Below are 10,792 nucleotides of genomic sequence, written 5' to 3' on the forward strand. Positions count from 1 at the left end.
CTAATCCAATGTTATGTGTCAGTTATATCTAAAAATAATTTGAAGGATAGGGGAATAATTTTAAGGATAGCCTATAAATTATAGGCTAAGCAAAAGGTACACACGTCCTTTATCTATCATTAAATAAAGGCTAATGAAACCAACATAATTCTCTTCTTTCAAAATCAAGCATTAATTGTTGAATAAATAGCATAGGATACCATTGATGGCTTAGGCGCACCCAATCCTTTCCAGGAAGACAAACAATAAGGCAGAAAGAACACTGGACTTAAGCTTATAAAATCTGGTTTTAAATCCTGGCTCTGTCACTTACTTTACTTATTTATTCATTGATCAAGCATTTATCGACTCTCTCCAGTCCACTTAATGTTTTGAATCCTAATTCCTCTGCTATAAAATGGGAATAATTATACCTACCTCGCAAAGTGAGGTACACTCAGTAATAGTTGACTGAAAACATTTTCACTTGCTTAAGTCCCCAGAATAAAGATTATTGATAATAATCAGGAAAAAAAACAAAAACAGGGCAATTAGAAAAAAATAGTCACACTGTGGGTAACGTTTTCATTAGTTCTTACCATGTGTCCAGTATCATGTTCTCAATGTCTTTAAATTATAATTACAGGAACCATTTTTTACAGTGTCTCTGAATCAGCTGTGACCTTTCAACAACCTTATGGTGTAAGTTTCCCCGTTGTATAGGTTCAGTTCCTGAGGTTTAGAGACAAACTTACTGCCCATAATCACACAATCAGAACATGGCAGGGCTGAGACACAAGGCAGGCTTAACCATCTCTGGTGACCCTGCTCTTGCATGCCAGCGAACCACAGTGGCACTAAGCCCAGAGAACAGTCAAGGTCACCTACACCTGCAAATAGGGATGATTTTGCACACTCAGTACAGTGAGACACAAGAGGAACCCGGTCTTTCTTTGAGTATTTGCTCCCAACATGGATTTGGACAATTTACTTAAATATTTTATATGCATTTTATATGTAAAATGGAGATAAAAATGATACTCATTTTCATTCACAAGACCTTAGGAAGCATTACTGTACATACTAAATAAGACCTTAAATATAAAGCCTTCTAGCTTTATATCTAGCTTTTGATCATACTAGATGATCAAATTAATGTTTGTTCTTTTCTGCCCACCGCTTCCTTATGAAGATGACGGAATTGCTTTATGCACCTGGAAGACACTTGCACCACACAACCAAGTCTATACCAGCCCAGAATTTGTAACTATAAGAAGAAAATACATTACATGACTCACTGTAATGTAACACAGTATTTATCATATCAAGGTATGTGACTTAATTTTCTAAGCATGAATTAAAAAAACCTGTTATGCTACAAAGGTTTTTTTATCTGAGTATAAGATTGACAGTACAATTTTTTTCACTATATTCCACATCAGAGTTAACACGAAATGTCTCTACTGAAGAACACTAACTCATTCTATCAACACAGTGGTCACATTATACAATAATATTTTCTTCCCTGTCGACTGCACTATTTTTCTTGTTCACACTAACTGATGTTACATATTAAATCAATTGACTAATTCTAAACAAATATTTTGAGCAAAAAAGCAAATGTGAGCAATTTCCAGCTGTCATGTAGAGTTAAATTAAAACATTTTGTCTATAAATACACATATAATCTTGTTAAAATTTAATAGGGGAAATACGCCATGTCAAAATCACATTGCTCTGGAAAAAAAAAGTTTCTCTTTATTTACTACATTTCTTATGTGGTCTTATTTGTTTTCTGTCACACTTCTTATCTTCTTACTTTTACAAATCCTAGAAAGTGAGTACCATTTTTTTCCCATGGCAAAATTCCAAAATTCTAACTGAAATACAGATTATTTCCTTGCAAGAAGCTGGAGCCAGAAGATGACATAATGGATGTTTCTGAAGGCAGGGTAGACCCCTGACACACGTCCTACCACTCACTACGAATCCTTGAATCAGTTCCTTGGTTTCTATACTGTTTTCTTCACCTGAGAAGTGGGTTGTAAGAATACTAAATATTATGCATAAATTTTCTGGTGCAAAGTAAATAAATAGTGGGTATTCTTTTTTTTTTTTTTTTTTTTCCGGCCATGCCCAGTGACTTACAGGATCTTAGCTCCCTGACCAGGGATTCAACCTGGGCCCCAGCAGTGAAAGCGCCGAGTCCTAACCACTGGACCACCAGGGAATTCCCAGTGGTGGGTATTCTAATCGTTATTACTGATTATCAGCTTCCTCACTTGCCAACAAATGAGTCAGGATCCTGATCAACCAAAAATACTAACTTTATAAAGGAGACGGTACACAAATCAATCGGAAATAGACAGAAAAATATAACTACATTTAAAATGTTCAAGCTTTCAAACAATTCAACGTTTTGTGGGATGGGGCAACAGTTTTCAGCAGAAGTGGGCTTGAGACCCCACTTACAACGTTAATAATCACTGCAATAAGTTTTCAGCTTTTCAGAGGCAGCAACCAGATCTTATTCATATCTGTAATTCTAGTAACAGTTTATGGAACACAGTTGAGACTTCAGAGTGGTATGTTGAATTGTTATTCAATATAATACCTATTTGCAATCTATTACAATCTCCACTCATTTGAGGAAGTGAAATGTCATGATTTGATTTTTCTCTTAAACTGCTGGTGTTCTAAAACTTTCCTCCACTTGTCCTCGGTAAATGTAATACCTAGTACAACTAGGATAAGAGACGAATATGGACTAAAGTAACACATTATCTGCAGATCCCATACTCCAATAAATGAGGATACTGGGTAACCCAAATGAATCTTGATTGATGAAATTTGAAATAGAGTCGGTTACAAGATTAGGTAAACACCTCAGGCACTGGGCTAAGAAAGATGGCTTTAAGTGGAAAGGGCTCTGTCTCTCTCCTAATACAGAGCCAAACCTTGAGGGAATAGTAGCTTTGGTTTGGCCATAGAGGAGGTATATAATAATTCTGGAACAGAAGCACCAGGGACTTGCGTGTAGATACTTGTACTGAGGAGTAGAGGCCTGGTGCCTAGATGTCTAGGTGCAGGCTGTGGAAAGTGGGTGACGGCAGAAAGGGAGGTGGGCGAAGGCCAAATGCAAACATCCTAGGTCAATATTCTTAAAAGGTAAAGGTGTCATAACCGGGATGGGGTATTTAGGAGTCAAAACCAGACAGCCCCATCCAAGATGGGGAAACTTTCAAACAGTAGGCAGGAGGGGCTGTCCCAAAAGGTAGACAGTACTTGGTAGATGTCATGTTCTATCCCCGCTGCACAGATGGGAAAGCAAAACCCAGAGGTTCAGCCTCAAGGTCCTACCGCAGTAAGTGGCAGAGCAGGGACTCGCAAGACTTTGAGTCCAATCTATTTTGACTTTGTTGGTGGGAAATTTACATTCCCACCAACAGTGCAGGAGGGTTCCCTTTTCTCCACACCCTCTCCAGCATTTATTGTTTGTAAATTTTTTGATGATGGCCATTCTGACCAGTGTGAGGTGATACCTCATTGTAGTTTTGATTTGCATTTCTCTAATGATTAGTGATGTTGAGCATCCTTTCATTTGTTTGTTGGCAATCTGTATATCTTCTTTGGAGAAATGTCTATTTAGGTCTTCTGCCCATTTTTGGATTGGGTTGTTTGTTTTTCTGATATTGAGTTGCATGAGCTACTTGTATATTTTGGAGATTAATCCTTTGTCAGTTGCTTAGTTTGCAAATAGTTTCTCCCATTCTGAGGGCTGTCTTTTCGTCTTGTTTATGGTTTCCTTTGCTGTGCAAAAGCTTTTAAGTTTCATTAGGTCCCATTTGTTTATTTTTGTTTTTATTTCCATTCTTCTAGGAGGTAGGTCAAAAAGAATCTTGCTGTGATTTATGTCATAGAGTGTTCTGCCTATGTTTTCCTCTAAGAGTTTGATAGTGTCTGGCCTTACATTTAGGTCTTTAATCCATTTTGAGTTTATTTTTGTGTATGGTGTTAGGGAGTGTTCTAATTTCATTCTTTTACACGTAGCTGTCCAGTTTTCCCAGCACCACTTATTGAAGAGGCTGTCTTTTCTCCATTGTATATCCTTTCCTCCCTTATCAAAGATAAGGTGACCATATGTGCGTGGGTTTATCTCTGGGCTTTCTGTCCTATAACAGGGACTCTTATACGAGACAAAGAAGGGCATTCCATAATGATAAAGGGGTCAAACAGCAAGAGGATATAACACTTGTAAGTATGTATGCACCAACCTAGGAGCACCTAACTATATACAGCAAATATTAACAGACCTAAAGGGAGAAATAAACAGCAATACAATAATAGTGGGGGACTTTATAAGCCACTTACATCAAGAGACAGATCATCCAGACATAAAATCAATAAGGAATCATTGGCCTTACATGACTCATTATGCCAGATGGACTTAACATTCCATCCAAAAACAACAGAGTAAACATTCTTCTCAAGGGCACATGAAACATAAAGCAGGATAGATCATATATTAAGACACAAAACAAGTTGATAAATTTAAGTAGATTGAAATCATATCAAGCATTGTTTCCTACCACAGTGGTATGAGCCTAGAAATCAATTACAAGAAGAAAACCAGAAAATTCACAAATATGTGAGTATTAAACAACAGGCTACTGAAAAACGAATGGGTCAAAGAAAAATCAAAAGGGTAACTAGAAAATGCCTTGAGATCATGAAAACAGAATTACCACATACCAAAACCTATGAGGTGCACCAAAAGCAGTTCTAAAAGGGAAGTTCATAGCAGTAAATGCATATATCAAGAAAGAAGGAAAATCTCAAATAAACAACCTAACTTTACACCTCAGGGAACTAGAAAAAGAAGAACAAACAAAGCCAAAAATTAGTAGAAGGAAGGAAATAAAGATCAGAGTGGAAATAAATGAAATAAAGACTAAAAAGACAATAAAATATATCAATGAAACTAAGATCTGGTTCTTTGAAAAAATATACAAATATGACAAACCTTCAGCTAGACTCACCAAGTAAAAAAAGAGAAGACGACTCAAAATCAGATATGAAAGAGATGTTACAACTCATACCACAGAAATAAAAAAGATCATAAGAGACTAATATGATCAATTTTATGCCAACAAATTGCACAACCTAGAAGAAATGGATACATTCCTAGAAACATACAAGACTGAATCTGGAAGAAATAGAAAATCTGAACAGATCGATTACTAGTAAGGAGATTAAATCAGTAATAAAAACCTCCCCAAAAGCAAAAGTCCAAGATCAGATGGCTTCACTGTTGAATTCTACCAAATATTCAAAAAAGAATTGATATAACTCCTTCTCACACTCTTCCAAGAAATAGTAGAGGAGGGAACACTCCAAATTCATTTTAAGAAGCCAGCATTACTCTGATACCAAAACCAGACAAGGACATCACAAAAAAAGAAAATGACAGGCCAGTATCTTTGATGAACACAGATGCCGAAATGCTCAACAAAATAGTAGCAAACAGAATTCAATAATAATTAAAGGGATCATACACCATAATCAAGTGGGATTTATTCCAGGGATGCAAAAATGGGTCAACATCCTCGAAATCAATATGATATAAAACATTAACAAAATGAAGCGTAAAAATCATATGATCATTTCACTAGATGCAGGAAAAGCATCTGACAAAATTCAACATCTTTTTATGATGGAAAATCTCAACAAAATAGCTACAGAGGAAATGTATCTCAACATAATAAAGGCCATATATGACAAGCCCTCAACTACCATCATACTCAACAAGTGAGAACTACACGTTTTTCCTCTAAGATCAGTAACAAGACAAGGATGTCTACTGTCACCCTTTCCTTTAACATAGTGTTGCAAGTTCTAGTTAGAGCAATTATGCAAGAAAAAGAAATAAAAGGCATCCAAATTATAAAGGAAGTAGTAAAACTGTCACTGTTTGCAGATGATATTATACAGAAAAAGCCCAAAGACTCCACCAAAACCCAGATAGAACTAATAAACAAATTCAGTTGCAGGATACAAAAATCAATATACAAAAATATGTTGTATTTCTATACGCTAATAACAAACTATAGAAAGAGAAATTAAGAAAACATTCCCATTTACAATCACATCAGAAATAAGAAAATACCCAGGAACAAATGTAACCAAGGAGGTGAAAGACCCACACACTGAAAACTTTAAGACACTGATGAAAGAAATTCAAAGGGACTTCCTGGTGGTGCAGTGGTTAAGAACCCGCCTGCCAATGTAGGGGACATGGGTTCGAGCCCTGGTCTGGGAAGATCCCACATGCCATGGAGCAGCTAAGCCCATGCACCACAACTACTAATCCTGCACTCTAGAGCCTGCGAGCCACAACTACTGAGCCTGCGTGCTTAGAGCCCGTGCTCCACAACACGAGAGGCCACTGCGGTGAGAAGCCCGCGCACTGCAACGGAGAGTAGCCCCTGCTCACCGCAACTAGAGAAAGCCCGTGTGCAGCAATGAAGACCCAACACAGCCAAAAATAAATAAATAAACAATTTTTTTTAAAAAAGAAAGACACAAATAAATGGAAAGATGTTCTGGGCTCACAAATTATAAGAATTAATAGCATTAAACACTTCATGCTACGCAACGCACTCTACACTCCATGCAATTCCTATCAAAATTCCAATGGAAGTTTTCACAGAAATAGAAGAAACAATCCTCAAATGTATATGGAACCATAAAAGACCCCAAATAGCCAAAGCAATCTTGAGAAAAAACAAAGCTGGAGACTTCATGCTTCCTGATTTCCAATTATATTACAAAGCTATATAATCAAAACAGTATGGAATTTGCATAAAAAAAGACACATAGATCAATGGAACAGAATTGAGAGCCCAGATATAAATCCACATATATATGATCAACTAATTATGGCAAAGAGGCCAAGAATATATCACGGGGAAAGAACAGTCCCTTCAATAAATGGTGTTGGGAAATCTGGACAGCCACATGCAAAAGAATGAAACTGGACTACTATGCTACACCATACACAAACATTAACTCAAAATGGATTAAAGAGACTTCTCCAGTTGCACAGTGGTTAAGAATCCACCTGTCAATGCAGGGGACACCGGTTCAAGCTCTGGTCCGGGAAGATCCCACATGCCGCAGAGCGACTAAGCCCATGTGCCACAACTACTGAAGCCCGTGCACCTAGAACCCGTGCTCCACAACAAGAGAAGCCACTGCAATGAGAAGCCCACACACTGCAACGAAGAGTAGCCCCCACTCGCTGCAACTAGAGAAAGTCTGCGCACAGCAACAAAGACCCAACACAGCCAAAAAATAAATTTATTTATTTTAAAAACATGGATTGGGCTTCCCTGGTGGCACAGTGGTTAAGAGTCTGCCTGCCAATGCAGGGGACACGGGTTCGGGCCCTGGTCTGGGAGGATCCCACATGCCGCGGAGCGGCTGGGCCTGTGGGCCACAACTGCTGGGCCTGGCATCTGGAGCCTGTGCTCTGCAACAAGAGAGGCCGCGATAGTGGGAGGCCCGCGCATTGCGATGGAGAGTGGCCCCCGCTTGCCGCAACTGGGGAGGGCCCTCGCGCAGAGGCGAAGACCCAACACAGCCCAAAATAAATAAATTAATTAATTTAAAAAATAAACTTTAATAAAAAACAAAAACAAAAAAACATGGATTAAAGACTTGCACATAAAACCTGAAACCATAAAACTCCTAGAAGAAAACATAGGCAGTAAGCTCCTTGACATCAGTTCTGGCGATGACTTTTTTGGGTTTGACATCAAAAGCAAAGGCAACAACGACAAAAAAAAAAGCAAGTGGGACTACATCAAACTAAAAGCTTCTGTACAGATAAGGAAACCATCAACACGATGAAAAAGCAACCTACTGAATAGGAGAAAATATTTTCAAATCATATATCTGGTAAGGAGTTAATATCCAAAATATATTAATATAAAGAACTCATATAACACAACAGCAAAAAAAAATCTGATTTTTTTTTAAAAGGGGCAGAAGATCTGAATAGACATTTTTACAAAGAGGACATACAGATGGCCAACAGGTACATGAAAAAGTGCTCAAGATCACTAATCATTACCTCACACCTATTAAAATGCTTATTATCAAAAAGACAAGCAATAACAAGTGTAGGTGAGGACGTAGAGAAAAGGCAACCCTCGTTTACTGTTGGTAGGAATGTAAATTGGTGCAGCCACTATGGAAAATGGTATGGAGTTTCCTCAAAAAATTAAAAATAGAACTACTGTATGATCCAGGAATTCCCCTTCTGGTATTTATCCAAAGAAAATGAAAGCACTAACTGAAAAGATATATGTACTCCCATGTTTACATGTTAGCATTATTTACAATAGCCAAGATATGGAGACTACTCAGTGTCCATTGATGAATAATGAAAATGTGGTATACATATACAATGGAAAGTTATTCAGCCTTAAAAAAGAATAAAATGTTGCCATTATAACAATGTGGATGGAACTTGAGGGCATTATGCTGAAATAAATCAAGCAGAAAAGACAAATACCTTATGATCTCACTTATATGTGAATTTAAAAAAAAATCCAAGCTCATAGATGCAGCACACAGGTTGGTAGTTGCCACAGGCAGGTGTTGGGAGGTGGGCAAACTAGGTGAAGGAGGTCAAAAGGTACAAACTTCCCAAAACGAAAAGACAACGTAGAGAATGGAAGAAAATATTTGCAAACGATGTGACTGACAAGGGGTTAATTTCCAAAATATACAAACAGCTCATACAACTCAACAAAAAAAACAAACAACCCAGTCGAAAAATGGGCAGAACACATGAACAGACATTTCTCCAAAGAAGACATACAAATGGCCAATAGGCACAAGCAAAGATACTCATCATCACTAATTATTCGAGAAAGGCAAATGAAAACTAAAATGAGATATCACCTCACACCAGTCAGAATGGCCACCATTAAAAAGTCTACAAATAATAAATGTGGAGAAAAGGGAACCCTCTTACACTGTTGGTGGGAATGTAAATAGGTGCAGCCACTATGGAGAACAGTACGGAGGTTCCTCAGAAAACTAAATATATAATTCCCATATGATCCAGCAGTCCCACTCCTGGGCATATATCTAGACAAAACTGTAATTCAAAAAGATACATGCACCTCTATGTTCATAGCAGCACTATTCACAATAGCCAAGATATGGAAACAACCTAAATGTCCATTGACAGATGAACGGATAAAGAAGATGTGGTACATATATACAACGGAATACCACTCAGCCATAAAAAAGAACAAAATAATGCCATTTGCAGAAACAGGGATGCAATTAGAGATTATCACACTAAGTGAAGTAAGTCAGAAAGGAAAGCCTAATACCATATGATGTCACTGATATGTGGAATCTAAAATATGACACAAATGAACCTATCTACAAAACAGAAACAGAATCAAGGATATAGAGCACAGACTGGTGGTTGCCAAGGGGGAGGGTGTCGGGGGAGGGGTGGAGTGGGAGTTTGCGGTTAGCAGATGTGAGCTTTTATACACTGGATGGATAAACAAGGTCCTACTGTGTAGCACAGGGAACTACATTCAATATCCTATGATAAACCATAATGGGAAAGAATATATAAAAAATAATGTATATATATATATATATAAATAACTGAATCACTTTGCTGTACAGCAGAAATTAACACATTGTAAATCAACTATTCTTCAATTTAAAAAAATTTTTAAAAGGTACAAACTTCCAGTTATAAAATACATAAGTCTTGGGGATGTATTTACAGCATGGTGACTATAGTTAATAATATTATATTGCATATTTGAAAGTATTAACAGAGTAGATCTTGAAAGTTCTCATCACAAGAAAAAAAAATGTTATCTATGTATGGTAACCGACGTTAACTAGACTTATTGTGGTGATCATTTTGCAATATATACAAATACCGAATCATTATGTGTATACCTGAAACTAATATAATGTCACATGTCATTTATACCTCGGCACTTCCCTGGTGGCACAGTGGTTAAGAATCCTCCTGCCAATGCAGGGGACACAGGTTCGAGCCCTGGTCTGGGAAGATCCTACATGCTGCAGAGCAACTAAGCCTGTGCACCACAACTACTGAGCCTGCGCTCTGGAGCCCGTGAGCCACAACTACTGAGCCCGCTTGCCACAACTACTGAAGCCCGTGTGCCTAGAGCCCATGCTCCGCAACAAGAGAAGCCACCGCTGTGAGAAGCCAACGCACCACAATGAAGCCCGCACTCACTGCAACTAGAGAAAGCCCGTGCACAGCAACGAAGACCCAACACAGCCAAAATAAATAAATAAATTTATTTAAAAAAAATTATACCTCAATTTAAAAAAACAAAAAAGAAAATGAGAAGGGAAAGAAGAGGAGCAGAGAGGTTTCTCTCTGGTTGTCCATCCCTGTGGGAGTGGAACATTCATGGTGAAATAGCAGCCTCTCCTCACACCAAGTTTGGGAGTAGATGGGAAAGGGTCTCCCCTCCCTGAAACCATATGAGTGAGGCACCAAGAGAAACACTTCTGAGATGGTGGGCGCTGGCAAAATGAGGCACCTCCTCAGACAGAGGCTATGGGGATATCAAGGAGGAGGACGCTTGGAACAGCGGTGACGAGGTGGTGGGGCAGCCATCATGTCCACTTGCTGGAGGCACCAGGGGATGTAGTTGTGCTGGAGCTGTCTCCAGGTGGCCCGGCTAGAGCGGCACCACCAGGGACTAGTACTTCACACACCAGGTAACTG

This window comes from Eubalaena glacialis, chromosome 2 (assembly GCF_028564815.1).
Source record: "Eubalaena glacialis isolate mEubGla1 chromosome 2, mEubGla1.1.hap2.+ XY, whole genome shotgun sequence".
NCBI lineage: Eukaryota > Metazoa > Chordata > Mammalia > Artiodactyla > Balaenidae > Eubalaena > Eubalaena glacialis.